At 43.1% G+C, this 22,231-nt stretch overlaps 1 long non-coding RNA gene across 1 annotated transcript in view; it reads right to left on the bottom strand.

Annotated features, from left to right (window-relative positions):
• Nucleotides 1-17,065: 17,065 nt before the first annotated feature.
• The window catches only part of LOC135972647 (uncharacterized), a 31,383-nt gene continuing 26,217 nt past the window's right edge, over nucleotides 17,066-22,231 (bottom strand). Inside the window, exons 3-4 of the long non-coding RNA XR_010589129.1 lie at nucleotides 18,281-18,367; nucleotides 17,066-17,198 (exon numbers count right to left, since the gene is read on the bottom strand). This is a non-coding gene — a long non-coding RNA (uncharacterized LOC135972647). The remainder of the gene's footprint in view (nucleotides 17,199-18,280; nucleotides 18,368-22,231) is intronic.

The following is a 22,231-nucleotide window of genomic DNA, read 5'->3' on the forward strand; positions in this document are numbered from 1 at the left end:
CAAACAGGTTTTGGGCCCCGTCCCTTATGACACTTCTATGATGTCATAGTTGGTACTTTATGGGCTGCCTGCCATGTGCAGGCAGGGAGAGGAGAAAGAAAAACGAATCCTGTGTATCCTGTGTACACCCGTAACCGAGCCTGATCACCTCGAAGCCTCTCTCTCAGCTCACGTGTTTCAAACAGAGTTTCTACGTTTGCCGGTCGTTATGCGTTGGTTTGTATTTGTAAGTATCAGTTATTACTAATTGCTGCATCTTTGTTTATAAATATTGTTAGTAGATATTTTAGTCATTGTGTGTTTTAAGTTTCATTAACTCTATTAGTTAATCAAACGCTGCTCCCTTACCCCTTGTAATTATCCCCAATAAAACTTTAAATTGATTAATTTTAGTTGTGTGCGTGTGTGTCTGCAGTTTGCATCGTGACCCATACTCTCCTTGCATCCCTTACCAATATAGTCTATTGCCACGTGCAGCCTGGTAAATAACAGGCCTGTATTTTCTTTCGCCCCTGCGTGCCCGTGGCAATCCACAATAAGCACCCATCAACCAACACAGCGACACAATAATGCCACCTCCCTGACTGATACAGAGGCATGGTCAACCTACATATGTCAATGCATTGCCTGTATTGACCCTAACAGTCCTTCAGCAGCTGGCCTCCAATACATCTGTCCCTGTGACAGTGTTTGCTCAGATCATGATTTTGAACTCCACTGGCCAGGGATCACAGCCACTGGAAGCCCCTTCGCCCCTTTAAAACTCCAGCATTTTTTAGAAATGCCACTTTTTGATTGTCCCTATTGGTGAGCATGCCTATTAGCCCAATTTTGTGGGTACCTGACCATGCCAATTCCCTGCACACAGAAAGCTACTAGACACATTCATGCCTAGAGCAGGAAAGTAGTCAGGGATCTCCTAGGCCTGTAGAAAGAGAGACAGTGCAAGTACAGCTAAGCTCTCTAAGGAACAGCTGAAGAAATATAAATATCCACTTGCAGATTGCACAGGGGATGGTGAAACTAAGGCATGATACAGATGAGCAGCAAGTGCAATGTGAAAGTGAAGGCACTTCAGCGGGCATATCAGAAGGCTAGGGAAGCTGCACTGCAGAACTACTACTTCTACAATAAAGTGCATGTCATATCGGGCATGGACGACACCAGCACCCTGCATACAACTGTGGACACTTTGCAGGAGCATGATAAGGAGACCCTGCAGTTTGCTGCAAGGAGGAGGAAAAGTAGCAGCAATGGGGGTAATGAACCTGAAGGGAGATGCAAACTATGCAGCAAGCCAGGACTCCAGGAGCTTTTTGAAACTCCAGCAGAGTCAAGCCAGTCCAGCCAGGCAAGAGCTGATGACCATGCTGATGAAGGAGAAGGGAGCTCAGTTAAGTGTGTATAGTCATTATAAGCATTTTTTTTTAACCTTTACATTACAAGAAACCTCCTCCCCCTTCCTCCATCCTGTCCCCTTGTCCTTCTGATTTAAGAAATGTCTTCCTTTCCATCCATGCTTTTAGAGAACAAACAGACTTTGATTTTTGATTGCTCACTTTACCCGTAAAACGTTAGAAAACAGTGTTAGAACATAATTTTTTTAAAAAGTTAGCTTGGAAATCTGAATTACACAATCCACATCAGATCAGTGTCCTGTGCTCAGACAGAGGTAGAAGAAAGAGGTAGATGATGAAACTTCCAATGAGATATTCTGCAATCCCAGGGTGCTGGAACAATTTGTATAATGGGGTGCTGAGAGCCATTGAACCATACTGTGAACCTTGTATTTAACGGAAACCACTTCAATCCAGCAGGTGTGGCAGCACCCCCAGTTCCAGCACCTATGCTGAAATTCTCTTCCAAACATTTCTAGGCACGGTGGACTTATTTCTTCTCCCACGATAAGAGACTTTTACATGCCACTCTACAATGAGTTCCACTGGCACCATTGCAGTAAACAAGCTAGCAGCATATGCACCCACGTGGCTTCGGAATGCCAGTAGAAGCTGGATTGTCTGTGCCATTGTCATCCCCAAGAATGAGATATCAGTCAAAATTACCTCTGCCTGTGAAAATATTGGCAATATACACTCACTTTCCCTATACTCATACCTCAGGGAACCAAGCATTTAAACTTCCCATGCAATGAACCAGCCCCTGAAAAAATGGTCTTTTAAGGCCTCCCTCAGCTGTATAGCTCCACAGTTGTCTTTTTCTAATAGCCCTTGGGTTTGGCTGTTCAAATTCAGCAGACAGCCGTCCACCTTACCCCTCCTCCCTGCCTGTAGCCTTTTCCCCTCTGCCTCAGAGACATTATGCAGTACCCAACATGCAGCTATAATGGTGGGGACGTTTGCTAGTCTAAAATACAAACTAGGTAATATTGGACCGACTTCTGTTGGTGAAAGACATGCTTTCCAGCTATACAGAACTCTTCTTCAGGTCTGGGAAAGGTACTCAGAGTTCCCAGATCTGAAGAAGAGAATCTTTTTGTGGCTTGAAAGCGTCTCTCTTTCACCAACAGAAGTTGGTCCAATAAAACATATTACCTCACCCACTGTCTCTCTACAATATATTGACACCAACAACACTGGAAACAGGATTTAGGTCTGTAAGATATGTAGTTTGGCCATGGAAGGCCTCAGGCCTGAAACAGGTTGGCACGAATAGTTGACTGAGAGATGACCCTGTACTAGTCAATTGTAAGATTACAGTAAGATGTGTTAAGTGCTGATGTTCTGGCAACTGTGCAGCAATAGACTAGACAGTATGCCTCAATGTACCAGTTAATACCTCAAGATGCTGGATAGCAACATTACTAGGGAAATACAACCTAGATGGAGTTACTAGAAAGGTGGGTGCATAACTGTTCCCAGAGAAAAAAGAATGAGGAGTACTTGTGGCACCTTAGAGACTAACACATTTATTTGGACATAAGCTTTCGTGGGCTAAAACCCACTTCATCAGATGCATACAGTGGAAAATACAGTAAGAAGATAAATATATATATATATATATACACACACAGAGAGAGAGAACATGAAAAAAGAGGGGTTGCCATACCAATTCTAACAAGACTAATCAATTAAGGTGGGAGAAAAAATTTTTTGTAGTGATAATCAGGATGGCCCATTTCAAACAGTTGACAAGAAAGTGTGAGTAACAGTAGGGGGAAAATTAGCATGGGGAAATAGTTTTTACTTTGTGTAATAACCCATCCACTCCCAGTCTTTTATTCAAGCCTAATTTAATGGTGTCCAGTTTGCAAATTAATTCGAGTTCTGCAGTTTCTCATTTGAGTCTGTTTTTGAAGTTTGTTGAAGAATTGAGACTTTTAGGTCTGTAGTTGAGTGTTGAAGTGTTCTCCAACTGGTTTTTGAGTGTTATAATTCTTGACGTCTGATTTGTGACCATTTATTCTTTTGCGTAGAGACTGTCCGGTTTGGCCAATGTACATGGCAGAGGGGCATTGCGGGCACATGATGGCATATATCACATTGGTAGATGTGCAGGTGAATGAGCCCCCGATGGTGTGGCTGATGTGATTAGGTCCTATGATGGTGTCCCTTGAATAGATATGTGGACAGAGTTGGCAACGGGTTTGTTGCAAGGATAAGTTCCTGGGTTAGTGTTTTTGTTGTGTGGTGTGTAGTTTCTGGTGAGTATTTGCTTCAGGTTGGGGGGCTGTCTGTAAGCGAGGACTGGCCTGTCTCCCAAGATCTGTGACAGTGAGGGATCGTCCTTCAGGATAGGTTGTAGATCCTTGATGATGCGCTGGATAGGTTTTAGTTGGGAGCTGAAGGTGACGGCTAGTGGTGTTCTGTTACTTTCTTTGTTTGGGCCTGTCCTGTAGAAGGTGACTTCTGGGTACTCTTCTGGCTCTGTCAATCTGTTTCTTCACTTCAGCAGGTGCGTATTGTAGTTTTAAGAACTCTTGACAGAGATCTTGTAGGTGTTTGTCTCTGTCTGAGGGATTGGAACAAATGCGGTTGTATCTTAGAGCTTGGCTGTAGACAATGGATTGTGTGATGCGGTCTGGATGAAAGCTGGAGGCATGTAGGTAAGTATAGAGGTCAGTAGGTTTCTGGCATAGGGTGGTGGTTATGTAACCATCGCTTATTAGCACTGTAGTGTCCAGGAAGTGGGTCTCTTGTGTGGACTGGTCCAGGCTGAGGTTGATAGTGGGATGGAAATTGTTGAAATCATGGTGGAATTCCTAAAGGGCTTCTTTTCCATGGGTCCAGTTGATGAAGATGTCATTAATGTAGCACAAGTAGAGTAGGGGCATTAGGGGATAAGAGCTGAGGACACATTGTTCTAAGTCAGCCATAAAAATATTGGCATATTGTGGGGCCATGCAGGTACCCATAGCAGTGCCGCTGACTTGAAGGTATATATTGTCCCCATATGTGAAATAGTTGTGGGTGAGGACAAAGTCACAAAGTTCAGCCACCAAGTTTGCTGTGACATTATCGGGGATACTGTTCCTGACGGCTTGTAGTCCATCTTTGTGTGGAATGTTGGTGTAGAGGGCTTCTACATCCATAGTGACCAGGATGGTGTTTTCAGGAAGATCACCGATGGATTGTAGTTTCCTCAGGAAGTCAGTGGTGTCTCGAAGATGGTTCACAGTCAAGCTGGAAGGGCATATCAAGTGGGGTCCCACAGGGATCAGTTCTGGTCAATATCTTCATCAATGATTTAGATAATGGCATAGAGAGTACACTTATAAAGTTTGCAGGTGATACCAAGCTGGGAGGGGCTGCAAGTGCTTTGGAGGATAGGATTAAAATTCAAATGATTGGGACAAACTGGAGAAATGGTCTGAGGTAAACAGGATGAAATTCAATAAGGACAAATGCAAAGTACTCCACTTAGGAAGGAAAATCAGTTGCATGCACATAAAATAGGAAATGACTGCCTAGGAAGGAGTACTACAGAAAGGCAATTGGTGGACTCCATATACACTGAGGCAATCAATGATGCAGCAATTTCTTAAAATCAACCAGACTCCTTAAGTTGTATCCGCCAAATCATCACAATATTTTCTTTTTTAAAAGTTGAAGAAAATGTTAACTTACTCTACTAAAACACCATTTCCATTGGCTCCTAACTTTGACACATGTCAAAGTCAAATCACATACTGATGCACCTCTCTGAAAAACAGTTTCTGGGGTGGGATGCTATTATAATTACATTGACTCTCTTTAGTAATATGTTCTCTCTCATGCTGCTACAGCAAAAACAATACATTATGTATTTCTGCAGAAATTAAACTATGGTTATCTATATATTATGCAAATGCCTGAAGCATGCCAAAGGCATTTCATGAATATATAAGAATACATATAAAGCATATTTTTCAGTAAAACTAATCTGTGCTGAAGCACAAAATAAAACCCCAACACCTTCCATCAAGCTTTCATAATTTGAGTAGAATTTGGAGCTTTTTGGACTGCTAACCTTAATAATTAATTAGTTAATAGTGAATAGCTGTTTTATTGTCCTAGTGACTAGGAAAGTCTAGATAAGATAGACTAAAGCAGAACAGCTGGTCTTTCCACGTCAGAAGGAAAGCGTCCGACAGGGAGCCCGGAGATCGCCCTTGTAGGGAGCAGAACGCGTGGCACTTCCTGTTGGCTCGAGATGCAAACAGGTCGACCTGGGGAAATCCCCAACTCTGGAAGATGGAATAGATGTCTGGATGAATCGACCACATGTGCGTCTGGAAGGACCTGCTGAGACGGTCCGCTAGAGTGTTCTGGGCTCCAGGGAGGAACGATGCCATGAGATGTATCGAGTGGACAATGCAGAACTCCCACAGGCGAATGGCCTCTTGGCATAGGAGAGACGACCGGGCTCCTCCTTGCTTGTTGATGTAGAACATGGCCGTGGTGTTGTCTGTGAGGACTGACACACAACGGTCATGCAGGAGACCCAGAAATGCCTGACAGGCTAGGCGCACCGCCACCAGCTCTTGAACGTTGATGTGGAGAGCTAGTTGGGATGCGGTCCACAGGCCCTGGGTATGGTGCTCCCCGAGGTGAGCACCCCAACCTAGGGACGAAGCGTCTGTGACCAGGTGCAGAGAGGATTGTGGGGCGTGAAATGGCACTCCTGCGCAAACCGCCTTGTGATCCAGCCACCAAGTGAGAGAGGTCAAGACCGAGTTCGGAACCGTGACCACCATGCTCAGGTTGTCCCGATAAGGACGGTACACCGACGATACCCAGGCCTGAAGTGGGCGAAGCCGAAGTCTGGCATGCCTGGTTACGTAAGTACAAGAGGCCATGTGTCCCAACAGGCCGAGGCACGTCCTTATTGTGGTAATCGGGAAGACCTGGAGTCCGTGGTTGATGTTTATGATGGTGTGAAACCGAGTGTCTGGCAGAAGAGCTCGGGCGAGTCTGGAGTCTAAGACTGCCCCGATAAACTCTATTCTCTGGGTTGGCTCCAGAGTGGACTTCTCCTTGTTGAGTAGAATGCCTAACTCGTGGAATGTTTGCAGTATTATCTGGACGTGAGCTTGAACTTGCTCCCTGGTATGGCCGTGCACCAGCCAGTCGTCTAGATACGGGAACACCTGTATCCTCTGTCGACGGAGGTATGCTGCCATGACAGCCATACATTTTGTGAACACTCTCGGAGCCGCGGACAAGCCGAAGGGAAGGACGGCAAATTGGTAGTGCATCTCATTTACTACAAATCGAAGGAAGCGCCTGTGTGTGGGGTAGATTGCTATATTAAAATATGCGTCCTTCATGTCGAGGGCAGCGAACCAGTCTCCAGGATCCAGGGAGGGGATGATGGACCCCAAGGAGACCATGCGGAACTTCAACTTTACTATGAATTTGTTGAGTCCGCGTAAGTCTAAAATGGGTTGCAGACCCCCTTTTGACTTGGGGATCAGGAAGTAGCGGGAGTAGAACCCCCTGCCCCTTAACTCTGGGGGCACCTCCTCTATGGCCCCCCATAGCGAGGAGGCCAAAAACCTCCTGTATAAGGAGATGCTCGTGAGAAGGGTCCCTGAAGAGGGACGGGGAGAGGGGGTGGAAGGGGGGGAACGAAGAGAACTCGAGAGCGTATCCCCTCTCCATCATGCAAAGGACCCAATGGTCCGAGGTTATAAGGGACCAAGCACGGTGGAAATGGGAGAGGCGATCCCGAAAGGAGGGAGATGGATCCTGGGTAGTGGCTGGGGCGCCGTCCTCAAGTGCACCTTCAAAAGTTTTGTCTAGGACCTGAAGGTGGCCTAGGCAGGCCCTGGTTCTGACCGGGTTGAGGGGTGGTCGACCTTCGTCTACCACCTCGACCCCGCCTTCTGGGAAAGTCCTGTCTCGGACGAGGCGGGGGAGGGTAGAACCTTTGCGGCTGGGGCCTAAAGGGTCTGTGCTGGGGCCCTGGGACATTCATCCCCAGGGAGCGCATGATGGTTCTCGAGTCCTTGAGGCTCTGCAATCGAGAGTCCGTCTTATCCGAGAACAGTCCCTGGCCCTCGAATGGCAAATCCTGCAGGGTCTGCTGCAGTTCTGGCGGCAAGCCCGAAACCTGGAGCCAGGAGATGCGTCGCATGGCTATGCCCGATGCTAGAGTCCTGGTGGCAGAGTCCGCCTTGTCCAAAGAGGCTTGCAAGGAGGTCCTAGCCACCTTCTTACCTTCCTCCACTAAGGCCCCGAACTTCTCTCTTGAGTCCTGGGGAACCAACTCTTTGAATTTACCCACGGAGTTCCATGAGTTGTAACTGCAGCGGCTCAAGAGTGCCTGTTGGTTCGTGGCTCTGAGCTGCAAACCCCCGGCGGAGTACACTTTACGCCCGAACAAATTGAAGCGTTTAGCGTCCTTCGATTTGGGCGCTGCCGCCTGCTGGCCATGACGCTCTCTTGCGTTCAGCGAGGACACGACCAGTGAACACGGTGGAGGGTGCGTATATAAGTACTCAGAGTCCTTGGATGGGACAAAGTACTTTCTTTCTACCCCTCTGGCTGTGGGTGGGATGGAGGCAGGGGTTTGCCATATGGTAGTAGCATTAGCCTGAATCGTCCGAATCAGTGGTAATGCCACCCGGGATGGGGCATCAGCCGACAGGATGCTCACCACCGGGTCCTGCACCTCTACTATCTCCTCCGCCTGGAGGTCCATATTACGTGCCACCCTACGTAATAGGTCCTGGTGGGCACGAAGATCTATTGGGGGCAGGCCCGAGGCTGATGTGCCCACCACCGCCTCATCCGGGGAAGATGAGGAGGATGCCTCCAGGGGCAAGGGGTCCAAAAGGGGGTCCGGCTCTAAGGGTCCCTGAATCGGAGGGTCTCCTGCCCTGGGGTGTAGGCACGGGAGCCTCCATGCCCCCTGGGGGAGGACGGGAGATGGTGGCCTCCGGGACTCTGGGCTCGGAGCGTGCCAAGCGAGAGCCTGATGGTGGAGCCCCTTGCACTTGGTGATACGCCCACGGAGTCCAGAAAGACCAATGCGTAGGGTCCTGCGCAGAGTCCTCTGCCCCCTCCTGCCAGTGACCCAAGTCAGCGGCAGCTTGACCCCGAGGAGGATATGCTGATCGCGAAGCGCCGTCGGAGGAGCGAGACACTGATCTCGAGGGCCAAGGCGGTGCCGAACGCGTCTGAATGGGCTCCATATGATACGGTGCCGATCGGTGCCAGTCCGCAAGCGAGCGGTCCCCGCACGGTGCCGGTGAGCGGTACCGTGATCGAGATCGGTGCCGTCGGTGCCGAGATCCAGATCTTGACCGAGACGACGACGACCGCCTGTAGACGTGGTGCCGGGAGCGGCCCCTTGAACTGGAGCGGCGCTCATACCGGTGCCGAGAGCTACGTCGCGACTCCGATCGGTACCGATGATCCCGACAGTGCCGAGACGTAGATCGGTGCTGTGAAGAGGACCTAGGCCGCAAGTACGACCAGTGCCGGGGTGAAAGTCGGCGCTGGGACTGTGAGCGGTGTCGGGACCTGCTCCGAGACCTGGAGTGGTGCCGCGAGTCCACGCTCGGAGACGGCGGGCGTACCAGGGCAGGCTTGCCCCTGGATTGCACTGACCGAAGGGTGGGCGGTGCCACGGGTTGAGATGGCGCCAGCTCCGTGAGAGCAATGAGGTCCTTCGCCATCGCAAAGGTCTCCGGGGTAGACGGGAGACAGGGCTCCACCACGGATCGTGATGGTGAGCCAGTCCGCACCGGACTCAACGGCCCCGGTGCCGGAGTCAACGGTGTAGCCGATATCTGCGACTTCTGGCGCTCTAGAGGCAGACGCGGCTCTACCACCGGTACTGGGGGAGCCGGTGTCTGTAGGACAGCGGCCTCCTGTGTCTTGCAGGGTCTCTTATGTCCCGGAGACAGGGACCGGCGCCGAGGCGCTTGCGGCGGACGCGGTGCCGAAGGAGGACGGTGCCGCGAGGCCTTATCCACGTCTGCTCGTGGTGTAGTACTGGTAGGTGCCACAGGGGCGCTGTGCACTGAAGCGCTCGGTGCCGGAACTTGGCATGCCGAGGGAGGATCTGGGCTAAGTGTCGCCTCCATGAGGAGCTGCTTGAGTCGAAAGTCCCGCTCCTTTTTGGTCCTGGGTCTGAAAGCCTTACAGATTTTGCACTTATCTGTTTGGTGGGACTCTCCTAAACACTTCAGACACGAGTCGTGCGGATCTCCCGTTGGCATAGGCTTAGCACAGGACGCGCACGGCTTAAAGCCAGGAGCCTTGGGCATGAGCCCGGCTATGCGCTGGGGGGAGAAGCAACCCCCTTAACCCCCGCTAACTATTTACAACTATTTAACAATGAATTATGAACAGGAATAACTATTCTAAAGAACATACAACTATAACTACAACTATCTATAAGAATTAACTGGATAAGCTAGGGAGAGTGGAGAACAGCTATGCCGCGCTCCACAGTTCCAACGACCGTCAGGGGCGGTAAGAAGGAACTGAGGGGGCGCTGGGTCGGCTGGGGTATATATCCGGCGCCATGAAGGCGCCACTCCAGGGGGCTCCACAGCCGACCCACCGGGTGTTGCTAGTGTAGAAAATTTATCCGACGATCGTGCACGCGGCGCGTGCACACCTAATTGGAATCGATATGAGCAAGCACTCGAAGAAGAACTGGTGCTTAGCCAGTCGGTCCCCAGCCTGTAGCAGTGCATGGGATTCTTTCTTCCTAAGTGCAGGACTCTGCACTTGTCCTTGTTGAACCTCATCAGATTTATTTTGGCCCAATCCTCCAATTTATGTAGGTTACTCTGGACCCTATCCCTACCCTCCCGCGTATCTATCTCTTCCCTCAGTTTAGTGTCATCTGCAAACTTGCTGAGGATGCAATTAATCCCATCATCCAGATCATTAACAAAAATGTTGAACAAAACCAGCCCCAGGACCAACCCCTGGGACACTCCGTTTGATACCGGCTGCCAACTAGACATTGAGCTGTTGTTCATTACCTGTTGAGCCCGACAATCTAGCCAGCTTTCTATCCACCTTATAGTCCATTCATCCAATCAATACTTTTTTAACTTGCTGGCAAGAATACTGTGGGAGACCGTATCAAAAGCTTTGCTAAAGTCAAGATATATCACATTCACCGCTTTCCCCATATCCACAGAGCCAGTTATCTCATCATAGAAGGCAATCAGGTTGGTCAGGCATGACTTGCCCTTGGTGAATCCATGTTGACTGTTCCTGATCACCTTCCTCACCTCCAAGTGCTTCAAAATAGTTTCCTTGAGGACCTGCTCCATGATTTTGCCGGGGACTGAAGTGAGGCTGACCGGTTTGTAGTTTCCCGGGTTCTCTTTCTTCCCTTTTTTAAAAATGGGCACTATATTTGCCTCTTTCCAATCGTCTTGGACCTTCCCCGATCGCCACGAATTTTCAAAGATAATGACCAATGGCTCTGCAATCAGATCAGCCAACTCCCTCAGCACCTTTGGATGCATTAGATCTGGTCCCATGAACTTGTGCACGTCCAGCTTTTCTAAATAGTCCTTAACCAGTTCTTTCACTACTGAGGGCTGCTCACCTCCTCCCCGTATTGTGTTGCCCAGTGCAGCAGTCTGGGAGCTGACCTTGTCTGTGAAGACCAAGGCAGCTATTCTCCAAATTTATTTTAACTATGGAGGAAATGTCAATCAAAAAGTTAGCCAGCCATCAAATTATATTAAAAGCAGGACAAATCACTAGTTTCAATATACTTAATTATCCAAAGCTGGGGCATTCCAGGAAAGGAGGTTTTTAGATCACTGTTGGGCCCTTCTTGGAGCAAGAGCTCTTCAGCAAAACAATGCCCCTGACAGGACACTGAGGCATTGTTTAATATTTGACTGAGGCCTGGTCTCCACTTTTTACCAGCATAACTTTAAGTGGTGTATTTTTGTTTTGTTTTGTTTTTATTAACATAGTTATGCTGGCAAAAGACCTAGTGTAGACAGTTACACCAGTATAAAGGTGCCTTATACTGGTATAGTTTTGTTTCACCAAACTGGAATAAACTATACTGCTCTAAGCACCTTTTTATACTGGTATAACACCATCTTTCTGGGGGCAGGGTGGGAGGAGAAAGAAGTTGCCTCTTTAACTATGCTGGCACCGTTAAAGCAGCACCACGTTTAAGCAGGGTGGATTTGATTTAAATCACTAGTCAGGAAGACTTGATTTAATCATGGATTTCTACATAAAAGTGCATTCTTGTTGGTTGTTACAACCTTAATACATATTCTTCACAACTCAGAGATAGATGTAGGTTTCATTTTTAGAAGGTACACACTATACATTTTTTAAGTGATTTATTTTGAAAACTTTTCAGATTAGTTTTAGAGCTATATCAGAAAATGAATAATTGTTTGGTTATTTCATTTATCAAAGATAATTGAAGCAGATATTTGTGAAGTCATTGGGAGGTGAACTATCTCCAATTCAACAGGTTAATCATTAATATTTGGAGGATTTTCTTGCCATGCTGTATTAGGAGGAGAACATCACCAGACAGACAATTAAATTGTGTTATTTAACTAAAACAACAACGGTTATGTATTCTGGATTTTTTTTTAAACAGCAAACATATAATATTTTAACAAAACAAGCATATAAATTTTTGAATTTAGTAAAACATTCAAGTTTTTTAAAATCAGGTATGTTTTTGTTAAAATTGTTTTTAACTAAAATAGTTAAATTAAATATTTAAAAAAACCAAAAATCAAAAATTAAATCAACTATGTCAGCCAGGTCAACATGAGAAACTTAAAATATTGGCTTCTGCCGCTAACTCAGCCATCTTCATCTTCATCTTCCTGTTTGTTCTAATCCGGAAAAGAAAAACAAGCTTTCCTGCTTTTTCAGGTCCCAAACGATTTCTCAATTTGGAATTAATTAGTCCAAAGGAAGAAAATATTCTTTCTACACCGGCAGAAGAAGCTACTGCTGTTAAAAGTGAGATTATCATTTCAACAGTCTCTGAATCCAAGTGTTTAAGTGACTTCCACCAGTTCACTAATGTGACTTTCTTTAAAACATCATCAGCAAACATATATTTCTTGAATGGTTCGCCCTTACCTCTGAACTTTATTATAGTTGGCATTATGGAGGGATGTTTTCTGGATGACTATGTCATAGCCAACTCCTCTTCTTCAGCAGTTAAGGTTTGACTCTGTTACTGAGTATTGAGAATATTTGCAAGAAAATGAGCTGGGGATAGTGCTTGTCCCATCCTTTTTTTAATGCTTGTAATTTAATTCTGTCATTGCATAGTTCTCTTTTTAAGATTTCACTCAGCTCCTTCCAAATTTCAACAGCGTCAGCAGCAAAACAGTTATTTTCCCTGCATTTTGTTCAAGGCTATAGAAATAGGCTTCAGGGTACTCAGCATGTGTTCAACATTTCTCTTAAGCCCAATGTTGAGAACTTTGGCTTTAACAGTGCCATCTATTTTTTCACGTTTTTGTTCACGAACTGTCATCAGACTAGGGCAGTTCTTGATATAGTGCTCAAAACAGTCCACTACTGAGTTCCATCGCACGTCTTGTGGAAGAGTTAGCTTGGTTCCTCCCACTTTTATCAGAGCAGCTGCTGCAAAGTGGTTGTTACGGAAGTATTTTGCAATTTCAACAACATTAGCCTTTATTTATTTGAAGTCTTTGGCTAAGAGGTGCATCAAATGAGCACTGCAACCGTATGTTATTAGCTTGGGACTCTCTTCACTCTATTTTGAATAATTTCTTCTCATCTTGGATACATTTTCAGCATTGTCTGTGACCAAGCTACGCACTAGACATTCAAATTTTTTCCCTCAGTTTGTTATAGCTTTTACCGCTACTTCTTGTAAGTATTTTGCTGTGTGTGCATTTCCTGATGTATCAATTGTTTCTGTAAGAAAGACATTCCCTTCTTCTGTTAAGTATCAGAGGGGTAGCCGTGTTAGTCTGAATCTGTAAAAAGCAACAGAGGGTCCTGTGGCACCTTTAAGACTAACAGAAGTATTGGGAGCATAAGCTTTCTTGGGTAAGAACCTCACCTGCATCTGAAGAAGTGAGGTTCTTACCCTTCTTCTGTTGTCACACAAGCACATACAACAGGATCATTGTGAACACTGCTCCACCCATCAAGTCTCAGGTTAACAATTTCACCCTCTAGACCTTTTGCACACTGCTCAATTTCTTTCATACACTTTATCCAGCAATTTGCCTGTGACATCTGCTCTGTTGGGTGGACTGTATCCTGGTCTTAATGACTGAACCACGTTAATGAAGTGTGCATTCTCAATCATACAAAAAGGAGAGTTTGTTGCATAAACAAACCGGGTAATTTTTTCATCAATTACCTCCTTTTGTAATCTGCTGGTACTTATCACAAACTTATCGATGTTTTTTTCTGGATGATGAAGGTTTTTTTTTCTTTTTGCTACAGGTGATATACTGTGGTTATGACACATACACGATATGACTGAAACACTATCATTGGCAGATAACTCTGAAACTATAGAAAATGATGGTGATCTGGAAGGTGGATAGTCTTCAGAATCCTGTATGTTGAGGATGCATTCTCCTAAACAAAGTAAATCAATGCAGTTATTTATTATTACCATACTGATCATTTAGTATTACTCATTGCATTGACTGACACTCAGTACTATTTTAAAGGTGAAATTGTAAAAGGAAGATATTTTTTATCACAACTGCATCTAAAAGGATAGTACCATAGAACAACAACTATATTTTTTGCTCAAAAGTGAGAATTCAAGAATAGTCCAGAAGGAAGACAGGCAGTTCTTAAGAAAGAAGTCTGAAATTAAAAAAGTTTACCAACCTGAAGATCCTGCATGTTCAGACATGTTCCTTTCATCATCTTCCTCCTGAGAAGGAACACTTCTCATGATGTTGTTTCATTCGGGCGACCAGGTCTTGCATTTCTTTGTTGCACTGTTGGCATTTTGCATGCATGCCTGTCTTACCCACAGGTAGAGGAACTTCATTAAAATATTCCCCAACTGGGTCTCTTTTATGGCCTGCTGCCATTATAGGTTTTCCCTTCTAGTGAGAGAATGGTATGGTAGATCTTAAACCAATGAAGGCTACACTCAGAAAGACCTCAAGACTTCTGGTACGTGCTGCTCAAACAGTTTCACTTTTGTTTCTACTGCCTATCCCTCCCTTCTCACATTTATCTCCAGACTTCTTCTCCTTGTCCAGATCTATTACGTCTGCAACAATCTTCTATTCACTGAACTTTTTGAAACTTTGCACTTTTAAAGAGAGGTAAGGGATTGACTCTGTGTACACAATTTGCAGAGGGACAATAGGGTTGAGGTCTGTTATTTTGCACCTCTATATCATTTATTTAAACACATTTTTGCTGTTAAGCATGTTATCTCTGGAGACACAAATCCACAGTTTGAGGACTGCAAAACTAAGCATCTCTGATGGTATCTTCTAGACTGAGCACTGAGTCCCATTGGGTAGATAGAAAGATTAACCTAAATAATCTATACAGAAGCCCCTGGAACCCCATAAAATTGGGTCCCTAATCCATGAACTATTGGAACTCATTTACAAAACTTTTCTTAAACATTACATGAATATATTGTCTCATACTATAGAATTAGAATTTATAATCCCTATTCCATGATGAGATATCTTTGAGCTATAATGTATCTTAATTAAAACTGTCTTTAGATAGGTTTTTTCCTCAAAAAGCATTTTATCAAAAAAATCCAATTTAAATAAAAGTCCAATTTTTTAATTTAAAAAAAAAATCATTGATTTTTATCCACCCTGCTTTTAAGTATTGATATGGCCTAAAAGGAGAAAGTGCTCTTCTCCACTGAACCATCAATACCACTTCCTGTAGCAGTTGTGCTTTACTTGAAGATCTCTCACACAAGTATCGGTCAGGCCTTGACCCTGCTTGTCTTATAAAATCACAGCCCAAGATGAGATGGCTGCAGGCAATGAATCACTGTATGCACTGAGTTCCCCTGTTCCTCTGCAACACTTTGACTCTAATATTGTATTTTGCAAAAGTCTACTAATAAAGGCTTCTGAATTTTCTGCTTATGTAGCATCCATATGTTTCTTCTATGAAATTATTTCCACAGGGAAGTCTTCCATTCTTCCCTTACTGTCAACCTATTACACATCCAGAATTTCTCATTGTACAGTTGCACTTTGGTTTATAATAAATTTTTAATTCTATAATTTTGTTTTTTTCATTTAATATAGGAAAGGACTTTAAGCTTCTCTTATAAAAGGCACTATATAAATCAAGTGTTGTTACCTTGTTCTATTTATGTATTTTTAACATTTTATTTACACTTTTGTTTTTAAACATCAATAATTGTATACTTGAAAACTGGTAACACAAACTAGAAAAAAATATTTAATAAAAGCAGAAGTTGCAATCTATATAATATTCCAGGATTGTTATTCTGGGTGTTACTCTGAAGCCTAGAATGTCTGACTGAGTGGGAAGCGATGGAAACAGCTACAAGCATGGCGGATAGTTCTTTTGGTTCAGAATATCATCAGGTTGAATCATAACTGGGTTTTGCAGTCTGTTACTGTTGGAAGTTTATTGATACCATTGTTTATTCCAATACCACTATGATCCCAATTCAACCATAAATTCCTTTATTCATTGTAAAGGCTAAATGGTATTTATACAATTGCTCCAAGCATGTCTAAATAATAAGCAATTGCTACATCCATACAGTAACAAACATTCCTAAGCATTTGATCAGAATACTCATGAAAGGATCAGTACTGGGGATAACTCTCTCATCCTGACTTGCTCAAGCATAATCAGGTAGGATCTGATAAATACCCATTGCAAGTCTGGTTCTTTTACACAGCGCAACAAACAAGTGATGCTTTGCTGAGTCTTACTATTTTAGCTAAAAAACAGGTTTTGGCTAGTTTGGGATTACTACAGGTTCAACATGCACAATCCTTTATTGTTCAAAGTAGTTAGAATTATTTCTGATGAGTGGGACCTTTTTTCTCAAGCACTTTTCCTCCTATCTTATCAGTTACCTTTCAAATTCAGTTTTTCCACTTAAGCCACTGTGAAATTACCCAGGGTACAATCTGGATTGCTGGATAACACTCCCCCCTCAATTTCCCAACCTGGGGTGCCTTGTACACTGCTTTGCTGTGAGACCAACCACTCCTGGTCTGCTCTCATACAGCCTCCATTATGTAACTCATTGCCAGCTATACTGTATGACTGCTATCATGACCCACTCAGTATTACACTTTAGAGCAACACCAGCAAACTCCCAAGTTCCAGATTTCCCCCCAGAAATGTGCACCTTGTACTGTCCAGCACCCTCTTGGACAACACAAGCTCATATAAAGTCTGTCATTTATTAACAGAAAATGATATGCATAAAACTTGTTATCCCAAATGGAGTTTCCCAAACACTTCAATCCAAACACACTGGTTTAGATCAAACAACAAAACACATGTTATTAACTACAGGAAGTTAAACTTTAAGTGACTACAAGTAATGAGGCATATAAGTCAGAATTTGTTACAAGGAAATAAACGGCAAAACGCAACTAACACCTAACTTAAGAAGTTAAATTAATATAAAGCAAAGGTCTCCCCCACCACATGTTCCAGCAGGCTTACTGGTTGAACCTCTTTCAGTCAGGCTCTCTCCCCTAGTCCAATGCTGCTTCCTTTGTTCTCCAGGTATTGATGATGCTGTGGGTAGAGAGCAAATGAGAGATGATTTGGGGGTATCTGCCCTCTCCTCTTTATAGCCCTTTCTCTTGCACAAGAATATCTCCAGCTGATCAGGAGACAGAAAATCTGTGTGACCAGGAACCTTAAGATGCTTCTTTGTCACTATGTAGATTTGTTTTTTTGTTTTTTGTTTTTTTTTTGGCCACCACCCTGAGCATGTTGACAGCTGGCAGAGGGATTGGTAGCTTTTTGTCTCTGGGGAACTTGTTTGTGACTGCCCTCCAGAACATGTTGAAACATGTCTTGGAAAAATCATACAGTGGAATCTTCTATCTTTACACAATGTTGTCACACATACTTCACCAGGACAATAATGATCAGCAAATCTTGAGTTTTCAAATAACACTTTACACAGTCTGCTTTGTACATAGTCTTATAAAAGGGGTGAACATAGGGGTACAGCCTGTCACAGCCACATTCCAAGTCCACTATTTCTAATCAAGCCTACCATCTTTCAAGACCTCTCCACAACTGCTAACTGCAAACCAAGCCATATCTTTTTTTTGCAGCTAAGGTAATTTAACCATTTTATACCTATCTAATCCTATAGTTACCATCTAGTTTTTAAATTCTTACAGCTGGCTGACAGAAAGGCATGTATCTATACTATATCTATGTATCTATACAGCAAGGGTCCTAGTCCACTGTGACATCAGAAGTAATGCAACAAATCACCACCCTTACTCTACAGCTAAAGTTTAATTGGTTGTATGAGGGAGATGGCACAGATGCTGGATTACATGGCCCAGCTGCCCCACCCATTCGACAGCATGGAATTTCAATAACTAGTTTAAGCAATTTGAAAAGCAAGTACAAAATCTGACATGATACAGTGAACACAAACAATAACTAGACATTCATTAGACAAAGGCATTAAAACAAAAACAGTATTACTTGTTGGGATATAAATTCCTTTTTTATAAATAGAATTATCCAAAATAGTTAATATTTAATATTTGAATTCAGGTACAATAGAATGCAATTAGATCTTATTCTGATGTATTATTGGCCTAATCCCATTCTCATTAACGTCAACAGACCTGACTCCCATGTTTCCAGTGTTGTTGTAGCTGTGTCCCCTGGGCATTGAACCAGGCTCTAAAGTGCTCCATCCTCATGTCTTCCTTCTTATATACATAAATGAAAAGAGATTTGACATCACTGTAATCCATAAAATGTTAATTGCTTTCAATCAAAGCACAATCACATTTTAACAAGTTATAGTGCCAGTTTAGGTATAGCTACAGAAGCAAATTCTTATCTTAAATTCAGCAATATTCTCCACTGTACCTAAGTTGCTCTAGACAACCAAACTTGTAGTCATAGCTCTTTTCTTAAATAATACAGAAAGAAATGTAATAAAAGTGAGCTACGCTGTAAGGAAAAGTCAGAAATAGCTGGTGGAAGAGGCTTACTGGGCATTCTAAAAGCTTTGCCTATTTGTTAAAAATTGATCCTTTTCTTTTGTTCATGTGTGGTTTCCAATAATGAAGAGACTGTTGTACAAATCAATTTACATAGCTTTCTAAAATTCTAATGTTACATGACTTGATCCTATTTTCAATCATTTCAATTTTGCAATGAAGCAAATCATTATCCTGTATGAAGACTCCATTGAGTAACTGAAATTTCATACTGTGATTGCAATTCAGATGTTTTCCCTCTGATTTTTGTAATGTTCTTTGATTAAAAAAAATCTTAGAACTAATGAGCTGATTCAGTTTCAGACTCATTGCAACAAGACTCTAAAGCTTGTATTAAAGGAAACACAGATGAACGATATCTTTGAAGATAGAAGACAATTTATATACAGAACATACTGGGCCAGATTCTCAGATGGTATTGACTTCAATGGAGCTATACTGATTTACAGAAGCTAAGGAGCTGACTTGCTGCATTCAGTGCTGCTCTGGCCAAAGAAGAATATGATGGGGGGCAGATTCCCTCTTTTTTGTCTGGATGTCTCCTATAACTGTCCATTAATTATTTTTTAAGTACCTCAAGAATCAAAAGGGGAAAAGACATCTTCAAAAAGGACCTCCTTTCAGCAAAGAAAAGCAAGACATATAAATATCTAGCTAATTACAGAAAACATCCAAAAATAGTCCCTGCTCTACTGGGTGAAGAGAGTTCCAACAGGGAATGTATGGGCACTGGCAAAGGCACAAAAGCAGCATCAGCAAGAACAGCAATCTGTCAAGGGAGAGAAGCTTTAGGGAAATCTTCTCTCCTAATATAACTTTTTGATATTTCATTGTAAATCTGCAGCCACTCCCAACTTTTATAACATATACATCAGGAGATTTGTGCACCCAAGTCAGGCCCATGCAAAAGTATGCCTGTTTTGAAAATGTGTTCCACCTGCCCTCTCAAACTAAAAAAATCAAGTGGGGCAGAGGGAGGAAAGAAGGAACAAAACATTTATTCTTTGAAGTTCTCTAGGACCAGGGGACCTTTGTGCATCTACTCACATTATCATGGCTAGTTTAAGGTCTGGAGTGCTGTGTAGCTCCTGAGCTCAGCATACTCAACATTCTCACTGTTGTACATACACTAGGTACAATTCTGTACTGCGCCTCTTGGAAAGTGTGGGCTGCTCTGAGCACTGGCATTGCCCCTGTTGGTAAATTATAACACCCAGTGGCTAATCTAATTTATGGCAGCCCTCTGAAGACTGCCTATGGGCTGTATCACAGCCCAGAATCTCTGTAAATTCATGCACTCCAAAGAGACCATCAAAATTCCCCTCTTGCCCCTGCAACATGCTCACTGTGCCAGAGCTGGTTAGTGGAGCAACACAGCACCATTTCTACTGGCTCTATACTGCTCATGTGCTGGAGGAATTCATGACCTCTATACAGTATATCGTGATTAAGGCAGATGAAGAGAACCTCTCCTTCTGTTTCTCTCACTCAAACTGACTACTACAGGGAACAACTATTTCTCTAGAGGAAAGAAATTGAAGTGATTATTGTTCTTTAAATGCTCCTAAATTTAAAGGAAAATGCACCAATACTTTTTAGATGGTGTCAACAACTAATTTAATCCTGTACCTTACAAACTGTGTTCCCTTGTGAGAATCTACGCAGTGTTAATAATCCTCAACATGGAAATCACTGTTACAAGGGGAAGATGACAGACCCTTTATTTTGAAACACTGTAGGCAGCTCTTTCTTTCGGGGAATATTCCCTAGGATTATCTTCATTTCTTCTGAAACCTCAAATTGATTAAATTAGATCATTGAAAGGACACTAAGGACACGTTTTGTAGGGCAGCAGCATGTTAATCTCCTTGGATTTGGAGTCGGTGAGTTTGAATCCCAGCGTAGCGAGCTGTTCAAAGGAGCAATATATGTCAAGGTCTACACATGCCAGTTCAGTGAGGCTTCTATCTACAGCTATTAAGAGACAAAACAAAGATGGGAAGTAAAGACCTATGATCATCCTGCATAATCATATAGATAGTCATAGAAGTAAGATTTTTTTATTAAAATCATTTTCCTAAGTAGTGCTACCTGGAATTTCATTGACCTGCTCAGATTTGTAACACTGATACACTGTTTCTCAAGAGTCATTGTAGTGACTCCTCTAAAATTTGAAAAATACTACCTACATGAGAGTGCACTTTTAGGATAAATTCAAGGTAAACTGATAATCATTGGATGATGAACATCAGAATGGCCATACTGGATCAGACCAAAGGTCCATTTAGCTCAGTATCTTGTCTCCCAACAGTGGCCAATGCCAGGTGCACCAGAGGGAATGAACAGAACAGGTAATCATCAAATGATCCATCCAATTGCCCATTTCCATGTTTGAGTGAGAGAAACAGAGGCTAGGGACACCATCCCTGCCTATCCTGGCTAACAGCCACTGATAGACCTATCCTCCATGAATTTATCTAGTTTATCTAATTCTTTTTTGATGACAAATAGAATTTTTTATTTTAATTAGATTTTTCAAACAATAGAAAAATTATACATACCCACACACACACATATACATACAAAGCAGAGGACAGATTTTCACAGCTGTCTGGGAACAAGCAGGGGACTCATGCCATAGCCTTTGTCAGTGGAACCACCACATCTCTCTAAGCTATCCCTCCTCCTCCCTCACAGTCTTTTCACTTCAGCTTCACTCCACACCTGCCCTTCTTTCCCTCTCTCTGCCCTGTCCCTCTTATTCCCTTCCCTTCAATGTCTCCTCTCCCTTCACTTTTCTTTCAATTTAGCTTATCCCCTCCTATCTAAACCTGTCCCCAAAATAATAACAGCCGTGGAACTAACATGATGTTTGATGCTATCACATGATTCACTCTGCTTGATTATTATACCTTTTTCAGCAACTTGTGTTTGTCTGCTCTCTATTTAGATTGTAAACTCTTTGGGGCAGTGACTGTCTATTACTCTATGTTTGTGCATTGTATAACACAATGGGGCCTCAGTCTTGGTTGGTTGTTAACCACAACTGTAATAAATATTATTAATATCTACTACAGATTATTTATCAAATATGCCATGCTGAGTACAGTTTCAAAACATTTTAGCTTAGTGGGCATAATGAGCCATTTAATTTTTTTTTAATATATATGGGAGCAGGCAACAAGGGCAGTATAAGCACCCAACTCCCATTGATTTTCAGTGGCATTTGGGCAACTAAATTCCATTAGAACCTTTGCAAATCTCCCCATATCTTTACCATCTCTTTTCATCTCCAAACATGTTTGGAATAAGGCCAAATTCAGAGATGAGTCTAAACTAGGGCTGTCAAGTGATTAAAAAATTAATCACGATTAATCGCATTGTTAATAATAGAATACCATTTAAATATTTTTGGATGTTTTCTATATTTTCAAATATGTTGATTTCAATTACAACACAGAATACAAAGTGTACAGTGCTCACTTTATATTTATTTTTGATTACAAATATTTGCACTATAAAAACAAAAGAAATAATATTTTTCAGTTCACCTCATACTGTGATGCA

Source organism: Chrysemys picta, chromosome 7, assembly GCF_011386835.1.
Source record: "Chrysemys picta bellii isolate R12L10 chromosome 7, ASM1138683v2, whole genome shotgun sequence".
Lineage (NCBI taxonomy): Eukaryota > Metazoa > Chordata > Testudines > Emydidae > Chrysemys > Chrysemys picta.